Here is a 15,794-nt window from a genome sequence, read left to right on the forward strand (position 1 = left end):
AAACGCAATTGCTTAAAAGCAATATTTAAGTGGTTATCAAAACAGAGGCGTAATCCTTATTGTCCTTCTGGATATCCGATCAATACCTCTGTAAGATTGAAAAGATTGCCGAAAAGGTGGCACACAGGCATCTATTTCACGTGAAATGTTTTTCCCGAATGAAGGGGCGACTTTGGTTGTGCGGTAAATGTCATTGAGCAGCCTGCTTCTGTGCTAATCAACCTTTAATAAAATCAATTTGGTGACAAAGCTTGCTGAACCAACAATAGTGTGTTCAGCCTTCATGGATTACCTGGATGCTGCGAAGAATTCTGTACTGCTACTTTTTACTTACTGTATCCATCATCGCATTTTAGCTAAATGTAACCCTGGTTAACATAACTGCCAATAAATAAAAGCCTGTTAGTAAAAACAGTCATAAGAAATATATCACAGGTGATAAATAAATAGATCATAATGGTTAGAAAATTCATTAAAAACATCAGCAATGATATAATTCATGTTATAGGATTTCATTTGTGTTTAAAAACATGTTAAAAGAGTACAAAACTTGCTAATTCATGGTGTTTTATGTTAATTCAGGTAAAATGGCTAAAATATGTGTTGAGACTCTTATTGTGAAAGGGCACGCTGCAGCGTGACTCCTGTGATAGCCACACCCAATCGGGTTGTTCATTCTTTTTGATGCTAGAGAGGGAGAAATGCAGACAGTCCTTGCGGAGCTGCTGCCTAAACGAGTGAAAAAAGATTAAAAACGAGCCAGAAATCTACATAAAGTCATTTTTGTACTCTGGAGAATATATTTTTTGTTTTTCCGACCTGTCCTTGCCTCGGTGACGTTGTGAACATAACCGAACGGGACTTGGTGAGTTTAGAAATTGTATTTTATTTCATGCAAGAAATGTTTTGTTGTATTATATTGCTCATTTCATGCAAACGGAGAGCCAAGGTAGCAGATTTATGTTGTTTTATGTTAAACACGGTGGATTCGTGCTTAACCGACACACAGGCTGTACTTCAAAGGCCTTTGACGGTGTTTCAGCGCGCCATTTTGGCGTCACCTCATTCACGGCTAAATAAGCTGGAAAAATGGACTTTTACTGTTATTTAAGAGCTACCCTTGTGTTATTTTCGAATGTTTATGCACTTTATTTTGTTGTTATGGTAGGCCATTAAGGTTTGGATCGGGAAATGCCGAGCTAGAATCGGAGTTTGATCCGCTGAGCGAGAAACAAGATGGCGAGCCACCCACGGACCCATTGAACTGTACCGAGCAGGAAAAGGGAAAACGCCCCCTGCTGGACGTTGAGCTCTTTTGCTGAAAAACTGGTAGGATTAATCCATACACCTCTGCAAAAGAACAGCGGACTTTCAAAGCACTGGATAATCATTTGGAGTAATTCCAGGATTAATAGTTAAAGGACACAGAGACAACTTTCTTTTGTTTATTTGTTTGTTTAAGGGGATTATTCAGCCTTTTGCTGAATTGTTTTTAGTTTTTACATGTTTTTGTAAATTATTTTGGTCAACCTCACATTTTAATGCTCTAATAGTGTTAATGGAAATGTAAATAAGTTTGTTGGGTTAAAACAAAATAAGAACTGGTTGAGATTGAAAGGTGAACCTAGACCAAGATTAAATTAAATCTTGGGCCTAAAGAACTGAACTTGATTTAAAATAACACAGTGTTAATGCAAATAGATCAAAGGATAAACTTGAACTTAGAACTTGAAATAAATAAGACAATAACCTAGGTTGAAAATAACATCCTTTTAAAGCCAAATAAAAGGTTTTGAGATAAATAGGATAAACTAACAGAATATACTGAACAAAAAAGGGAAAGAAAATATCTTGTTTTCCTTAAATGTGTGATGTTGGATGTTTTATGTGATGTGTGTTAACTGTCTATTCTCTGTCTTCACAAAATAACAAGCCGGCAATTTAAACGTATTTTCTGGTCTGTGGTCTTTATTACATGCTACACTCATTACTACTCTAGTAGTCGAACCTAACTGGTCCTAGTATACTGTAACGACTCCAGAAGTGTTACATAAAGAACTTACCAGTAACCGCCTGTTTTTTGTTTATTTTTTTTTCTGACAGGTCTCAAAAGGTAAAGCTCAGTGATTGTTCATGTAACGCAAAACAACAATACTGTGTTCAGCCTTCATGACGCCTAAAAGTGACCAGCTGTCTGGTTCTAAAAATGGGATCTGTTTTTTTTTTTTTAAACAGACTTGTTACTTTTGATGTTCCTGATATACCACATGATACAAATCAGTTTTGCCACTTGTTTCAGGATATAAGGAATGCAAAACTGTTGTGACAACTGATGTTGCTAATGATCACAAAGACAAATAATTAGTACCACAATTTAGCTCACTGTGCCCTCCCCGACTGCCTTACAGTTGGACCCTATTGTTACACACTGCTAAGGCTTAAACGGCTGATAAGCTGATGTATTTTAGCCAGAGGGACTTTTCCTTACGTGGCAAGCTGTAATTGAATAAAGGTTATTCAATTCTCACAGGTACACAAAGATTAAACTGTGTTTGACTGCAAATCCTGCTGTTACCTTTCAGAGAATTTCCCTCAGTGCAGGCCACTTTGGATATACATTTGATAGCAAGGGCTACATAATAAAATGATATTTGAACAGCAGCACTTGAGCAGGGGATCTTAAAAGCTGTGAAATGACACAGAAAAGGTGGAAAATTAAGGCAGCCTGCTTCTATGATGGGTGTTTTCCGTGCCATTTTGTCACAGCTGATTTACACTCACCAAAGCTGCTCATAGTGCTTCTGCTCATTTGCAAATATTTACATGTTAACATGTACCAGACGTTGATGATAAATATGGTGAATTGCCATTGTCGACATGTTATCACCATCATTTTAGCGTTCACCTCAAAGCAGCTGTGTTCAGTGAAGAGTGACAGAAAACATGGGGAGGGAGGGTGATGTGTTAAAATCAAACCACATTTGCACACCGTCTGGTACGCGGCAACAAGCTGGGTGTAAAAAATTGTTAAGCTGATTTTAAAGTTCTGTTGCTTCGTTGGTTTTGATGTGGATTTAGGAAGAAATCATTCATCATTTGAAGTTAGCAGTCAGCACTGTAAGGGGGACTCACTCCATCACCGCCTGTTATCACCTAATCTGCTGGAGACTTTTGTTCTATGATTACTATTTCTTAATTTCATTGTCTCTAATTTTGATTTGCTTATTCTCAGAAGTGACAATTTAGCAATTCACGCAGGGTGGAACGCAACCAAACCTCCTGCTTTGATTTTCCTTGTCATGTGGGTATTAGTGGCTAAATTGTTGACCCTGCTTTGTGTTTTATTTATTTATATAATCACATGGGCTTTAATTAATTTATTTGCAGGCAACCCACAGTGAGGTGATGGGGAAGAAGAGTCTAGAGTTTTGTAAAGAATGTTGCAATTACACTCGAAAGCAAGTCTTGCTTTGCTTTGCGTTTTTCATGTTTTTCATTTTTCGCAATGCACTTTGTAGTCACAGTAGTGCTGCAAGCATGTTAACAGAGGTTTAATAAACATACAGAAATGTGCAATGTAGTCGTTTTACTATTTTCACTATCAAATTTGAGGTTTTTGACTTGCTCACCTTTTGGTATTTGATACTAAACTAAACAACAAACACATCTCGTGCACATGCCAGTCCACTTGGTTGAGCACTGAATTTTGATCTGATGGTGTAAGCAGTTAAAAAAAAATTAAAAGCTCACCAAAGTTATTGTTGTTTATTTTTAATGGGGAAGTGACTGTGTACCAAAAATCATAGCAATTCATTAAATCCATCCAGATATATTTCAGCCTGTACCCAAACGGTGCACTGACTAACGGATGATTTTCAACAGCATGGATAAAAGTGAATAACGGTTTCCGCTATCCCCAATTTTTAAGAACCATCTGCTTCAAAATTAATGTTTTGCAGGAGCAGATTTTAAGAGGCATATCTTACAGCATAGATTTAAATGGAAATATAAATCAAAAATACAACTTTACATCAAATATTTCTTCAATATTTTGTTACCACCTGTGATGATCGACGTGCTGTCTTACAAACGAATATTTCAGCAGTAGGGAAAAGTTTCAGTTTTCTTAGGTGTATGGAGGGATGTGTATGTTGGGAAATTGACTCTGAAGACGTTATATCATCCTGACAGGCAGACCGGCTTTACATCATCCGCGTGACTAATAAAAATTTTAATAGTGTGAGGAAGGAGGGGAGATTGACAGAGCTGAACGTTATATCAACTCCACATATCTGGCCAATAGCAAGGAAAGTTATGATCCAGAAATAATACTTCAACCTTAACATAGCAGCGACACCCAACGCAAATTAGAGTGGATTCTCACCTTCACAGCTCACATGGAGCTGAGCAAATATCAAATATGAAGTTTTGCCCCCTATATATGATAAAAAATATACAGGAATCGTCAAGTTTTCGTGGGTAAACACTGATGAGGCTGCCAGACGTCCATTGCTTATCTGACATTTGACTGGAAAGTTTTCTCATAAAGTCAGTGCCAGACTATAACTTAAAAAAATCGAATATTTCCTTTTTTTCTAAAAAAAATAAAAATTCCCTCAAATCATATCAATTTTGTTCCTGAATTGAAAAAGAGACAAAGTGTGGCTCTATGTGTGTGTGAGTAGAAGTGCAAACAATTTACGAGTGTTTATAGTGATGCAGAGTTATAACTGATGTTAATTTTGATGAATTATGTACTCTGGGTTTTTAAGCAAGCCCAAATCCTGACTCCCATGCTAACCAGCCTTCCAAATTTTTCCATAATTCACTTTGGTAGACAGCAGCAGAGACTGCAGGAGTCACACAAGAGGAGGGGCTGTGAAAATCATCAATGACACTTCGAGAGGAAGAGGGAGGAGGATGTGATGAAGATGAAAGAGGAAAAGGAAGAGGCTGCCGTGGAGTAGGAAGGAGGTGTTGAGTTTACAAGTACACAGAACAAGGTCTACTGCAGCAAATAAACACTTTCAGATGAGCAATAAGACTGAAAGACCTGTAAGACAACCCCATGATAATCATAGAAAATGTCAGCCACTGAAACCTCATGAAACACATTAATCCCCAGCCAAAAGCTTTGCAAAGCATCCCAGCACATCTGAAAAGAGTATTAACCGTAACTGTAGCTGATTTGACTGTAGTAAAGATGGGGAAAAAACAGTCTGCAAATTCCTCATGTCAATATTTTAAACTGTCGATCCACATGAGAGTCTGCTTCAAGACAAGTGCTGTATGAGTAAGTAGCAACACGGAAGCAGGCGGGGGGAGTAAGCTGATATTTGGGGATTTTGGAAAGTTATTTTTAGTGTGAATTAATTTTCCACTGCATTGTCAGAAGTCAGTCAAAGCTATGTATTTGAACGCTCACAGGCAGAACTAAGCAATGAGTTTCTCCAGAGAAATTGTTTTATTTCCTCGAGAGAGTCTAAGCCAAACAAATCATATTAAAATATAATACTGGGACCACCACTAGCACTTTTAACCCACATCATAACAAACAATCATGAGGATAATTAATTTTACAATGGTTTAACTTCATATGCTTCACTTTAGCAGCCAGTGAGTAATGTGCCCACACTGTAGCTGTCTGTTTATATATACAGTTAAAGATATACCTCAGGTGGATACCACTATGTGTGTAAATCAGCTGAATGCCTGAAGGTACACTAAGCTCGAAAACAATTAAGTTTCTGCAGCATGATTTATAATGAGTTTTATTTATTTTTATTTTTTATAACAAACATGGACAACGTTAAGGCTTCTGCCTGGTTATAATTAAAGCCTTAATACTTTTTTGCCAAATATGGAATAGTGTTAAAGAAAAGTGCTTGTGAATTCATAGCACCTCTTTACATCAGTCATAAAATCAGTAAAGTGGCTCAATAATGGTATATTTACACTGTAAGTGTACAATAGAGTGGAGAAGCCCTGGCCTGCATGCGCTGAGCTGAATTGGGTCACATTTTTAAACTTACAAGGAAAAAAAAAGAACCATTTTTAACTTTTTAAATGTTTAAACATGTCCCTTAGACTCAGAGGAAAAACACAAAAATGGAAAAGAAAATGACAAAGTTGCTAACATGTCATGGTTTTGGGTTTCTGTTTAGTCACATCCTGTTTTATTACAAAATCATTCTTGCATGTCAGGTAGTTTTACTTCTGGTTTAGTTTCCCTCTAATTTTCCGCACCACCTGTCTCCAATCAGTTATTCACTCTCTCCAGCATATACTCCCCTCTTGCCCAATGTCACTTGGCAGATTGACATGTTATTCAAATTAATCAGCCTTTCACTATTTCTTGCTCCTCTAGTATTCCCAGTTTTGTGTTTCCTGATGCTTCTTTTTTAGTTTTTTTTGCCTGCTGCACATCTGAACTGTTTGTCATACATGGAGGTCACATGGATGGTCAGTCAAAGTGACAGAATTAAAGTTTTGGATCTCGGAATTGTGTCAGGGGTGCAGTTATTACATCCTGAACCATTATATACATGATTATTAAACTGGTGAATAAATTAGTCGTGCTATATTTTTCTTTAATTTTCTCGGAGATTATGCTTTAAACAAAAAGGCAGAGACTCAAGTAGCTGCACGTGCAGCATCTTTGTGATTAGTCTGAAAATACAAAATAGATGGATGATTGAGATCAAAACAACTTATCATTGTAAGTGGAGATAGAATTTAAAGTAGCTCTGCTCATCCCTCATGCAGAAAGACAATGCTCAGAGGATCAGTCAGATGATTTCTCACTATACAAAATCCATTGCTTTGCATTTGCATCGATGTGGCAGATTATGGCTGTCAATATTAATTATTTAAGGGTTTAATAGGTGCTGTGGCAATCACTACACTACAATATTTATTAAATATATATAACATGTGTTTTCTCCTTGTCTTCCAGTTTCAGCATCCCACCTGCTGTGTTTTAGCACTAATCTTCAAATTTTACCAACATGTTAAAATTATTATTAGTTCTAGTTTTACTTCTTTCCTGTAAGAATCACTGCAGTTATAAATATTCTCATGTTTAATTTATTCTTATTAACATTCTCGATATTCTGCAGATGCAGTGATTAATGACAGTGTCATATCTCTTTGTTAATTATGCACTGTGTTGGTGCAATGCCAGATATGTCAGGAAGTTGACATGCCCAGCTAAAAAAAACAATAAAACAATGCAGTACATACCGCTCTGTAATCCACAACTTTTCACTTTGACTAAACAGAAGAGACAATAGCCAAGTTATTGATGATGCTTGTGTAAAATTAATTAAAAACAATAGATAGACACACGCACAAATCATTTAGTGTGGAATATATTTATTCCAGTGCCTTCTCTAAATAATTTAAACTAATCCAAGAAGGTTACAACACCCATTCAAAAGATGTGACTGCATCGCTATAATATGCATCTGCTCTTTTTCAGTCTGTGTATTTAAAATGAATATAATACAAGGATGCTGAATTATTCATTCAGTGATCAGAGTGTGGAGCACTATGCCAAAACAATGTGAAAAAGTGACTGACTGTCTCAGAATAGTAAAACCCTGCTAAGATTATCTGGCACTGAGGCACTTAAATATTACTGATATATCCTCTAATGACTATTCCTCAAATGCCTGTATGTGTCAGTCTGTGTGACACCGACAGAGATGGGATGAGCCGCAGGAAAGCTCGTCTGCCTGTACACAGGACCAATACCAATAAAGATGCATGAATATAACATGAAAGTCGTCACATCAAAATTTGAATCTGATCTGCGATCTTGATTCTACGATAATTCATTTTTTAAGACATGCAATAAATGTGCACATATTTTGTAATGCAGTGATATAGGTTTTGATTATGAATGATTTGTATGTGGAATAAAAGAATATAATTTGAGTCTGTGCTGATCCGTTGGTGACAGATTAGAAAAACCTGCTCCCCATAACCTGTGAGCTACAAATGAATTTGCATAGCGAGTGAAACGATGCTCCACTCAGCAGTAAGCTCGCTGCTCAGCCAAGACACCTGGGAACAGTGTCAACGTACACTCCAGGGCACGTCTCTTTAGATGTGGCAGGTGGACGGTAACAGCTGAACCAAAAAATAAATAAATAAATAGAAAAACGGTCTGTAACCCAAAGGGAAAGCTTTGAATTGACCCCCCCTGAGAAAAGAAGAGAGTGATTGGAGTTTGGCAGGCTGTTGTCTCCTGGCCTGGAACACATATCCTTTCTTTTTATGTATCCTTCCTCTCCCATCCCCTCTGTTTTTTCTTCTTAAATATGCCGTCGATCGTGATGTCCAACCCATGAATGGCTTCAAACTTTCAGTTTGTCAGTATTAACTAAATAAACTTATCATTTCTCATATTTTTCTCTCTTGATGCCTTAAAGTATTTGGATTAAATGTTGGTTTTGAGAACACTTCCAGATGGGAAAACATGACTTCATTAAAGCTATTGAATACTGACAATAAACCTTCAGTCAGGAAACAAAAATGCTGTGTGTTATACCTCTTTCCTTCTCATTTTCTTCGCTCTCCATTAACAACTAAATGAATTAGTTTCATCCCTAAGTCCTTCTGAAGTTTTGCCAAAATATCACACAAAATGAAATGTTAAAAAAACTTTTAAATTAGGCAGTTACATAAAGCGAGAAGATTTCTTTTGTAATACTATTCGTATTTAGTTTACAATCCACGTGCTTAGGATTGCATCATTTGTATAACTGAAGACACTAGTGGAAAAAAAGATAAACACTCTTCAGTCATTTTTACTGCACAAAACAGAAAATGGAATAGAAGGCCAGCACTTTTAGAGCATGAACAAAATCTTTACCTCCTGAAAAAAAATCCTGCTCTGTAACGTATTTTTTTTTTTCCTCAACCAATAAACATTCACAGTACTGACACTCACAGACCTGCTAGGGTATGTTAATATTGCCACTGCATAAAACTGAAGACGCGGAAATGAACTCCCCACTCCACAGAGAGTGTTTCACTTTTAATTTCTTAATTATGTCAGCTCAGCAATTTCAACTGCTCAAATGGGAGAAGCACTGCATGACTTAACATTCACTTATCTGGTCTTCTACTCCCATGTACCGTGGTGAATATGTTTCATTTTCTCTACGTTTGTATGGAATTATTATGTCAACACGTTCGAAAGAATTCAATTAAAAGCGAGGCGCAGACAGAATAAGTACGTGAGGATATAGCTATTAAAACGCTGCTTCAACGCAGTGCTTAAAATTCAGTGGTGCATACCCCCCAGAATTAATGTAATTTTTTGGATCATATTTGCCCTCATTCTGTTCTTCAAATTGGTGAATTAATTTAGAGTGAGGGTTCCAAATGGATCTGCACAGAATCCGAAAAGTCCCAAAGTAATGACAGCACTTTAGAGAACAACTGCTCAGATGGTAGAGTGAAAGTTGTGAGGTATTAGATTATTTCTTAGAAAGGGAACATTGAACATGAGTCCCTCTCAGATGGTGCAGAAGTCTTTACGGTTTTTTTTTTTTTGCTCAGAAGGTTCTCAGAAGTGCCCATTCTTGCCGATGCATTGCTCAGTGAAGCTGAGACAAGGGTTAGTAGTAGAGCTATTTAGGAAATAGTTAAGCAACCTGCTTTGGTGTTATCACGGTCTTAGAGGATAGGCATGCAGTCATTATAAGTATGGAGTGGCTGTAGCTCAGGTAGCAGAGCAGGTCAGCCACTAATCAGAAGGTCGGTGGTTCGATCCCAGGCTGCCTCCTGGCTGCATGCCAAATATCCTTGGGCAAGATACTAACCCCATGTTTGCCTACTGGTGGTGGTCAGAGGGCCCGGTGGCGCCAGTGTCCGGCAGCCTCGCCTCTGTCAGTGCGCCCCAGGGCAGCTGTGGCTACAATGTAGCTGCCATCACCAGTGTGTGAATGTGTGTGTGAATGGGTGAATGACTGAATGTAGTGTAAAGCGCTTTGGGGTCCTTAAGGACTAGAAAAGCGCTATACAAATGCAGGCCATTTACCATTTATCATGGAAATTTTAATTAAGCACAAAAATGTTTTATTATCCTCATTACAATTCACAGCACATTGACTGATTAGAAGACATTTCAAGAGTCCCGCAAACAGAAGAAAGGTGATTATGCAAGAAATTTGAAAAGGCAATGTGTGCTCTTGCTCATCACAGAAAGCTCTTAGCTGGTTTATCTTGTATGAGCGTTGATCACACAGTGAAATGTTGACCCAAATCAGAACGAACAGTTATCTTTAGTCAGAAATAACATGAGTTCTGAGTGACTTATGTGTGTATATATATACATATATATATATATATATGTATATATATATATATATAGTACTATTCTTAGTTAGCGTATTGTCTGTCTTGTTAATGTTGGTTTATAATGGAGCACTGTAACAAAAAAAAAAAATTTCCCCAGGGATCAATAAAGTATTCTGATTCTGATTCTGATTCTCAAAGTCTTGCACTTTCATGGTGATGACCATATGAGCTGCTGCTGCAAAAGTAGCAGCAGCTCATATGTTATCTGTAACCCAAAGGTGACAACGAAGAAGCAACCTGCCAGCCATTGCTTTCTATTTTCAACCACACTATTGAAAATGTCCTGATAAGGGGGCTGCTGAGAGGAAATCGGCTGTGTGATCCAGTAAATTCACGAGGGAGAGAGAGGACATAAAATGAAAATAAAAGCACCAGAGGCAAGTGGAGATGACAGACAAGAGTGTATGAAAGGGAGGTGCACAGAGGTCTTTAATGCTACAGAAATATGACTGAGAAAGACTCTTTTACTGTCAGATTTTAGTACGACAGATCTCCCCTGATCCCACAGGAATTATGTCAGGGATAAAATAAAGCTCTCACACGTCCTCTACAGAAAGTGATGATATTTCATCTTCAGTTTCACTCTAACGGGACTTTGCAATGGGTGCAAAGGAAACCAATTATTTACTCTTTCCTCAGTTGTCTTTGTCATGGTCCTCCTGTCCTCTCTTGCTGTTTTGCCATTTCTGTCTTTTTTCCCCTCTCCTTGCTCCCTACCTTGCCTCTCCTCTGTTCCCATTAATGTGTGTGTGTGTGTGTGTGTGTGTGTGTGTATCAGTGAATGGCTAACAGTAAGTGAAACTGTTGTGTGGTCGTTAAGCACACGGCTTTGGTGCTTACTGGCTTGCTTAGTTTACCTGTGTAGAAAATGTACCAGTGTCTTCTATGTGTGGGTTCCTGTGGAGAAAATCTTGTGTTGAGGAAGAGCGAGATTCATGAGCACTTGAGAACTGCTATCATCACTGTGAAGTACTTTGTGTTTAACTGTTGTTGCACTATATTCACTGTAAATAAATATACTGTTACATTTTAAGAGAGTCTGCGCTTGAATTTTACAGTTTTACACGAGATCACCAACACCATTTTCTGACATTTAGTCAAAGGTTCACAAAGTGTTTCCAGATTCAGTAACTTCACATTTGACTGGTTATGTTATGCACACTAACTGTAGTTAGAAGGCAAAGACATACACTTTTCATGATTGCATGTTTAAAATATTTGCTCGGCCCAAGTAACATTGATCTTCTGCTCATCCATCTCATATTGTTAGTGATTTTTTTAAATTCTGTGATCATTAGTGTAGACAGGGGGAAATAAGGAGGAAAATATGTAATTCTGTCTTAACATATTTTGTTAAAGTGATTTTTTATTTCGTTAAAGTGTGAAAATTGTGTTTAGTTTAAAATATTCTGTATGAATACACTGAAAGGTCACTTCATTATGCACACTTTGCAAGTATGGACTTGGCCCCCTTTTCATTGTTTTTTTACGGCACAGATTAATATTAATATAATAAATATTCCTCAGATATGCTGAAGCCCATCTGCTTCAAAGATTGAGGTGTTTGGTGTTCCGAGATGCTTTTCTGTGTACCTTTTGTTGCCTTGACAGCTTGAAGCACTCTGCTCTCTGGCATTAATAAGATATTTTTACCCAGAGAACCATTTTCTGTAAACCCCAGAGATGGTTGTGGTGGAAAACTTCAGTACTTGGATATCTTTCAACTTTCAAAAACAGGTTTTATTAAAAACAGGTCATATTGAAGCATACAGTAGGTGGATATATATATATATATATATATATATATATATATATATATATATATATATCCCTGGGACAACCTCCCATTATATTCATATGCAGTAAAAAAAATTGGAAACAAAAAGTTAAATGGTAAATCACAAACATACACATACTGTAACATTTTCAGCTTCCTGAATATGACCAGTGTTGGGTAAGTTACTTTAAAATAGTAACTTAGTTACATTACTAGTTACTTCTATCAAAAGTAACTCAGTTACTTCAAGTTACTTGTTACTTTCAAAGTAACTAGTTACTAGGGAAAGTAACTTTTTTATTCAGAATTCTCTTGTTAATGTGTTGCTTCCATAACGTTGTCAGTCTTCTAGCTTGCTTACTTGCCACAAGTGCACTGTGCCACCTACCAATAGAAAGGAAAAGATAATGTGCATATTTCCACGAGAAAAATCCCACGCCTGGACCGTCATTGACTGCTGCCATGATTCTAGCCTACGTCACAGCGTCATGTGCGCCTTTTACATCCAACACAAAAACTGCAGTCGTGATGCTTTGATTGTACTCAACTTACTGTACTGTAACTCGGAAATTCTGCCTTCTGAATAGGAAGATGTAGGTAACACCAGACTGCAGATGAGCTGCATACAGGGCTGGACGGGGACAAAAAATCGGCCCGGGCATTTTGACTAGAGACTGGCCCACCATTATAGGAAAAATTATAAAGCCTTTGAATGAAAACAAACGCTGTTGTGACAGTGATGTTCACTGTTTTGATGGTATATATGCATCAATCGTTTGTTGTAAGATTGAGATAATTATTTTTTAAAAGGTAGACATTTTAAATGAGAATAAGAAAGAAAAGTATTTCTTTGTGCCCACCTCTCCCTGTTAATGCCCTACCTGGCCCCCCTGGCAAAACTTTGCTAGATCCGCACCTTCACAGTTACCAGCTGTCAACTACCTAAAAAGGATCCTGGGGTTATCTGTCTCTCAGAAACAGTTCATAACTTCCCTTCAACTCATTTATGTCACCTAAAAGGTAAACCTGTTTCTCCATCACCTGTTCAGCTCTGATGATTCAGTAAGGACATCTCCTGGTTTCATCTTCATGTTTCCCTCTCACCAGATAACCAAACCGATATCATGACCAGCAGCTTTTTTGCAGCTGTGGCTCCAACAAACATCAGCTGATACTAGAAATTAATATTAAATCAATTCTAACAACACCTGATCAAGCTTAAAAGTGCTGCTGTTGTTTAGCGTGACATCGGCTGGTTTCCTGTTTCTGGCGCAAAGTGGGCGATAAACAAACAAGAGAGCGGATCAGCTGATCATTGATCAGTTTTCATGATTGAAGTAGAAACGGGAGAGGGAGGGAAAAGAAAGAAGAAGAGGCAGCTGTGCAGCGTAAAGACAGAATAACTCCAGCTTTGTGTCTGTTTCATTGTAGCTGAATTACGGGACAAACTGTTCCTTTTCGCCTCAATAAGAAACGCGTAATATTTTCTCTGAATACCAGACGGGACGGTTGGCAACTCTAATAACTTATGAACAAAATAAAGTTCAACATCATTAACTTCATAGCACCACCCAGCTGTATAGAAACTCCGTCATGCTAGCTAGTACGCAGTATGGAAAAAGTCAGAATAACGAAAATAAACTGCACCTAAACTTGGTTTATATCTGACCCAGATAGACTGCAGGTCACAACTTCTTACCTGAAGTTCAGTTCACACTTGGACTGGCGGCCGCCTCGGGTCTCTTTTCCTTCTGCGTCCCCTTTCCCTCATCCACCTGCTGGCCTCCACCACTTGCCAATGTTACAGAATCTGTGGCGGAAGCTCCGCGATAGCCACCACACGAAGTAACGAGTAACGACCCTATCTAAATCCCAGTAACGACTAACGCGTTCCTGATTTTGGCATAATAACTAGTTACCGTCCTCGTTACCACAATAATAACGTAGTTACTGTAACGCGTTACTTAATAACGCGTTAGTCCCAACACTGAATATGACAGATCTTTCTTTGCAATTAAACCAGCAAGAACTAAACGGTAATCCTTAGCAGTTGTCTTCGATGTATGTCAACAATAATTTGAATCATTATTTTACTTCTTTATTATTTCCATGCAACTTTCAAAATTGCCAGCAAAAAATGTAATACTTTTTCTAGCTTTGAAAGTTCAAAATTTGTAAAGTTTGTTCACATAATTATTTGTGGCATCTAAAGGCTGAAGGAGACTACAACTTTCTCTACCATTGTTTTTGTTTTGAGTTTTCAGTTCCATCAATTAAAAGGAATTTCATCAAGTCTGACAAGGTTACCGGTGAGCTCAACAACAAGATCTGAACTTTTGCTTATAAACCAGACACCAGATCTGGAAATTTACAGCATAAGAATTTCCCCTGAGAGTTCTGGCAGCAGTCTGAAGCTGGGAAACACCTGTCACACCTTTATAAAAGCAAAACTATCTTTCCCCAAACCAAAACTAATCAAAAAAGTACTTGAGGAGCAACGTGGCAACAAGACAAATGAAGGGGCTGACCATTTTGTTTATCAGATGAACAGTTAGGTTCTTACATAACAGCTGATCCCTGTGACTTCAACCACCAAAAAATCATTTCTGTGCTGCTTTACAAAAGCACTCTTACTGGACAGTTTGCTGGGGGATCAAAATCCACATGTAGCTCTTTGTCTGAAAAGATGTTCCTATTATCCACATATTAGCTTCACATTTAAAAAAGCAATAGCAGTACAAGTGAAAAAAATCAGATGACCACTCTTCTTCTGTGCCAATATAAATGCCATAAGCAATTAAAATGATTAAATTAACTACTAACTATTAAACACAGAAAAGCTTTAATGATCTTAAATATGCTTCTCTCTGCCAGCCACTACTCATTACTACTTATTGGAGCCCTGTTTTTCTTTTGCAATTTGCTTTGTTCTTGGCCACTAATTGGGGAGGCGATATACCAAAACGTAGTGTTGGTTCCAGCAGATAATTGGTCAGGACTTTGCACAGCCTGTGCCCCAGTACTGTTATTTCCCCTCAAACTGAAATATAAATGAAACTTAAAGCAATGACAGAAAAATATAAAGTGAGAAATGGAGAGAAGAGCATGAGATACGGGCTGCGATGTGTGACAGTCTTTTTTTAGGAGAGGATTGAAGAGGGAAAAAGCTTCGTCCACATTCACTCTGCCTTGGTAGATTGCTTTGGGCCAACCAATTAGCTTTGTTCTGCTCTCTGATTGTGGTTTTGACAAACGGACACACAGAGATCTGGTTTGATCAGAGCCAAGTGATACATCCAGACCAAAGTATGATGGCTTCTTCAGCCATTAGTGCTGCCCATACTTTCTATCACCATATGTGCCACATTATTGCTCTCAGTTAAGGATGCTTCAAGCCAAACGCCTCTTCTTGGCACAGCAAGTCCTGTTGCTGCCTGCCAGGTACACAATTGGACAACAAGAGATGGCACGTGGCCACTGACAAATGGTAGTCTGTAACACATGCTTTGTAGGGTGGGTGGCTTTCAGTCCCTAGAACTGGTAATGTAAGAAAAAATTAATACATCTTCTCATTTCACTAGCTGTAATGAGAACTCATCCGTATTACAGTTAGTACCAACCCGATAATAATAACACTATAGCAATG

At 37.9% G+C, this 15,794-nt stretch overlaps 1 long non-coding RNA gene across 1 annotated transcript; it reads left to right on the top strand.

Annotated features, from left to right (window-relative positions):
- The first annotated feature begins 368 nt into the window (after window positions 1–368).
- LOC146514421 (uncharacterized) lies at window positions 369–1,723 on the top strand. Its single transcript, XR_014874862.1, has 2 exons — window positions 369–865; window positions 1,169–1,723. It is a non-coding gene; the product is annotated as an uncharacterized LOC146514421 (long non-coding RNA).
- Window positions 1,724–15,794: the final 14,071 nt, after the last annotated feature.

The sequence above is a fragment of the Neolamprologus multifasciatus genome, chromosome 7 (genome assembly GCF_963576455.1).
Source record: "Neolamprologus multifasciatus chromosome 7, fNeoMul1.2, whole genome shotgun sequence".
NCBI classification, from domain to species: domain Eukaryota; kingdom Metazoa; phylum Chordata; class Actinopteri; order Cichliformes; family Cichlidae; genus Neolamprologus; species Neolamprologus multifasciatus.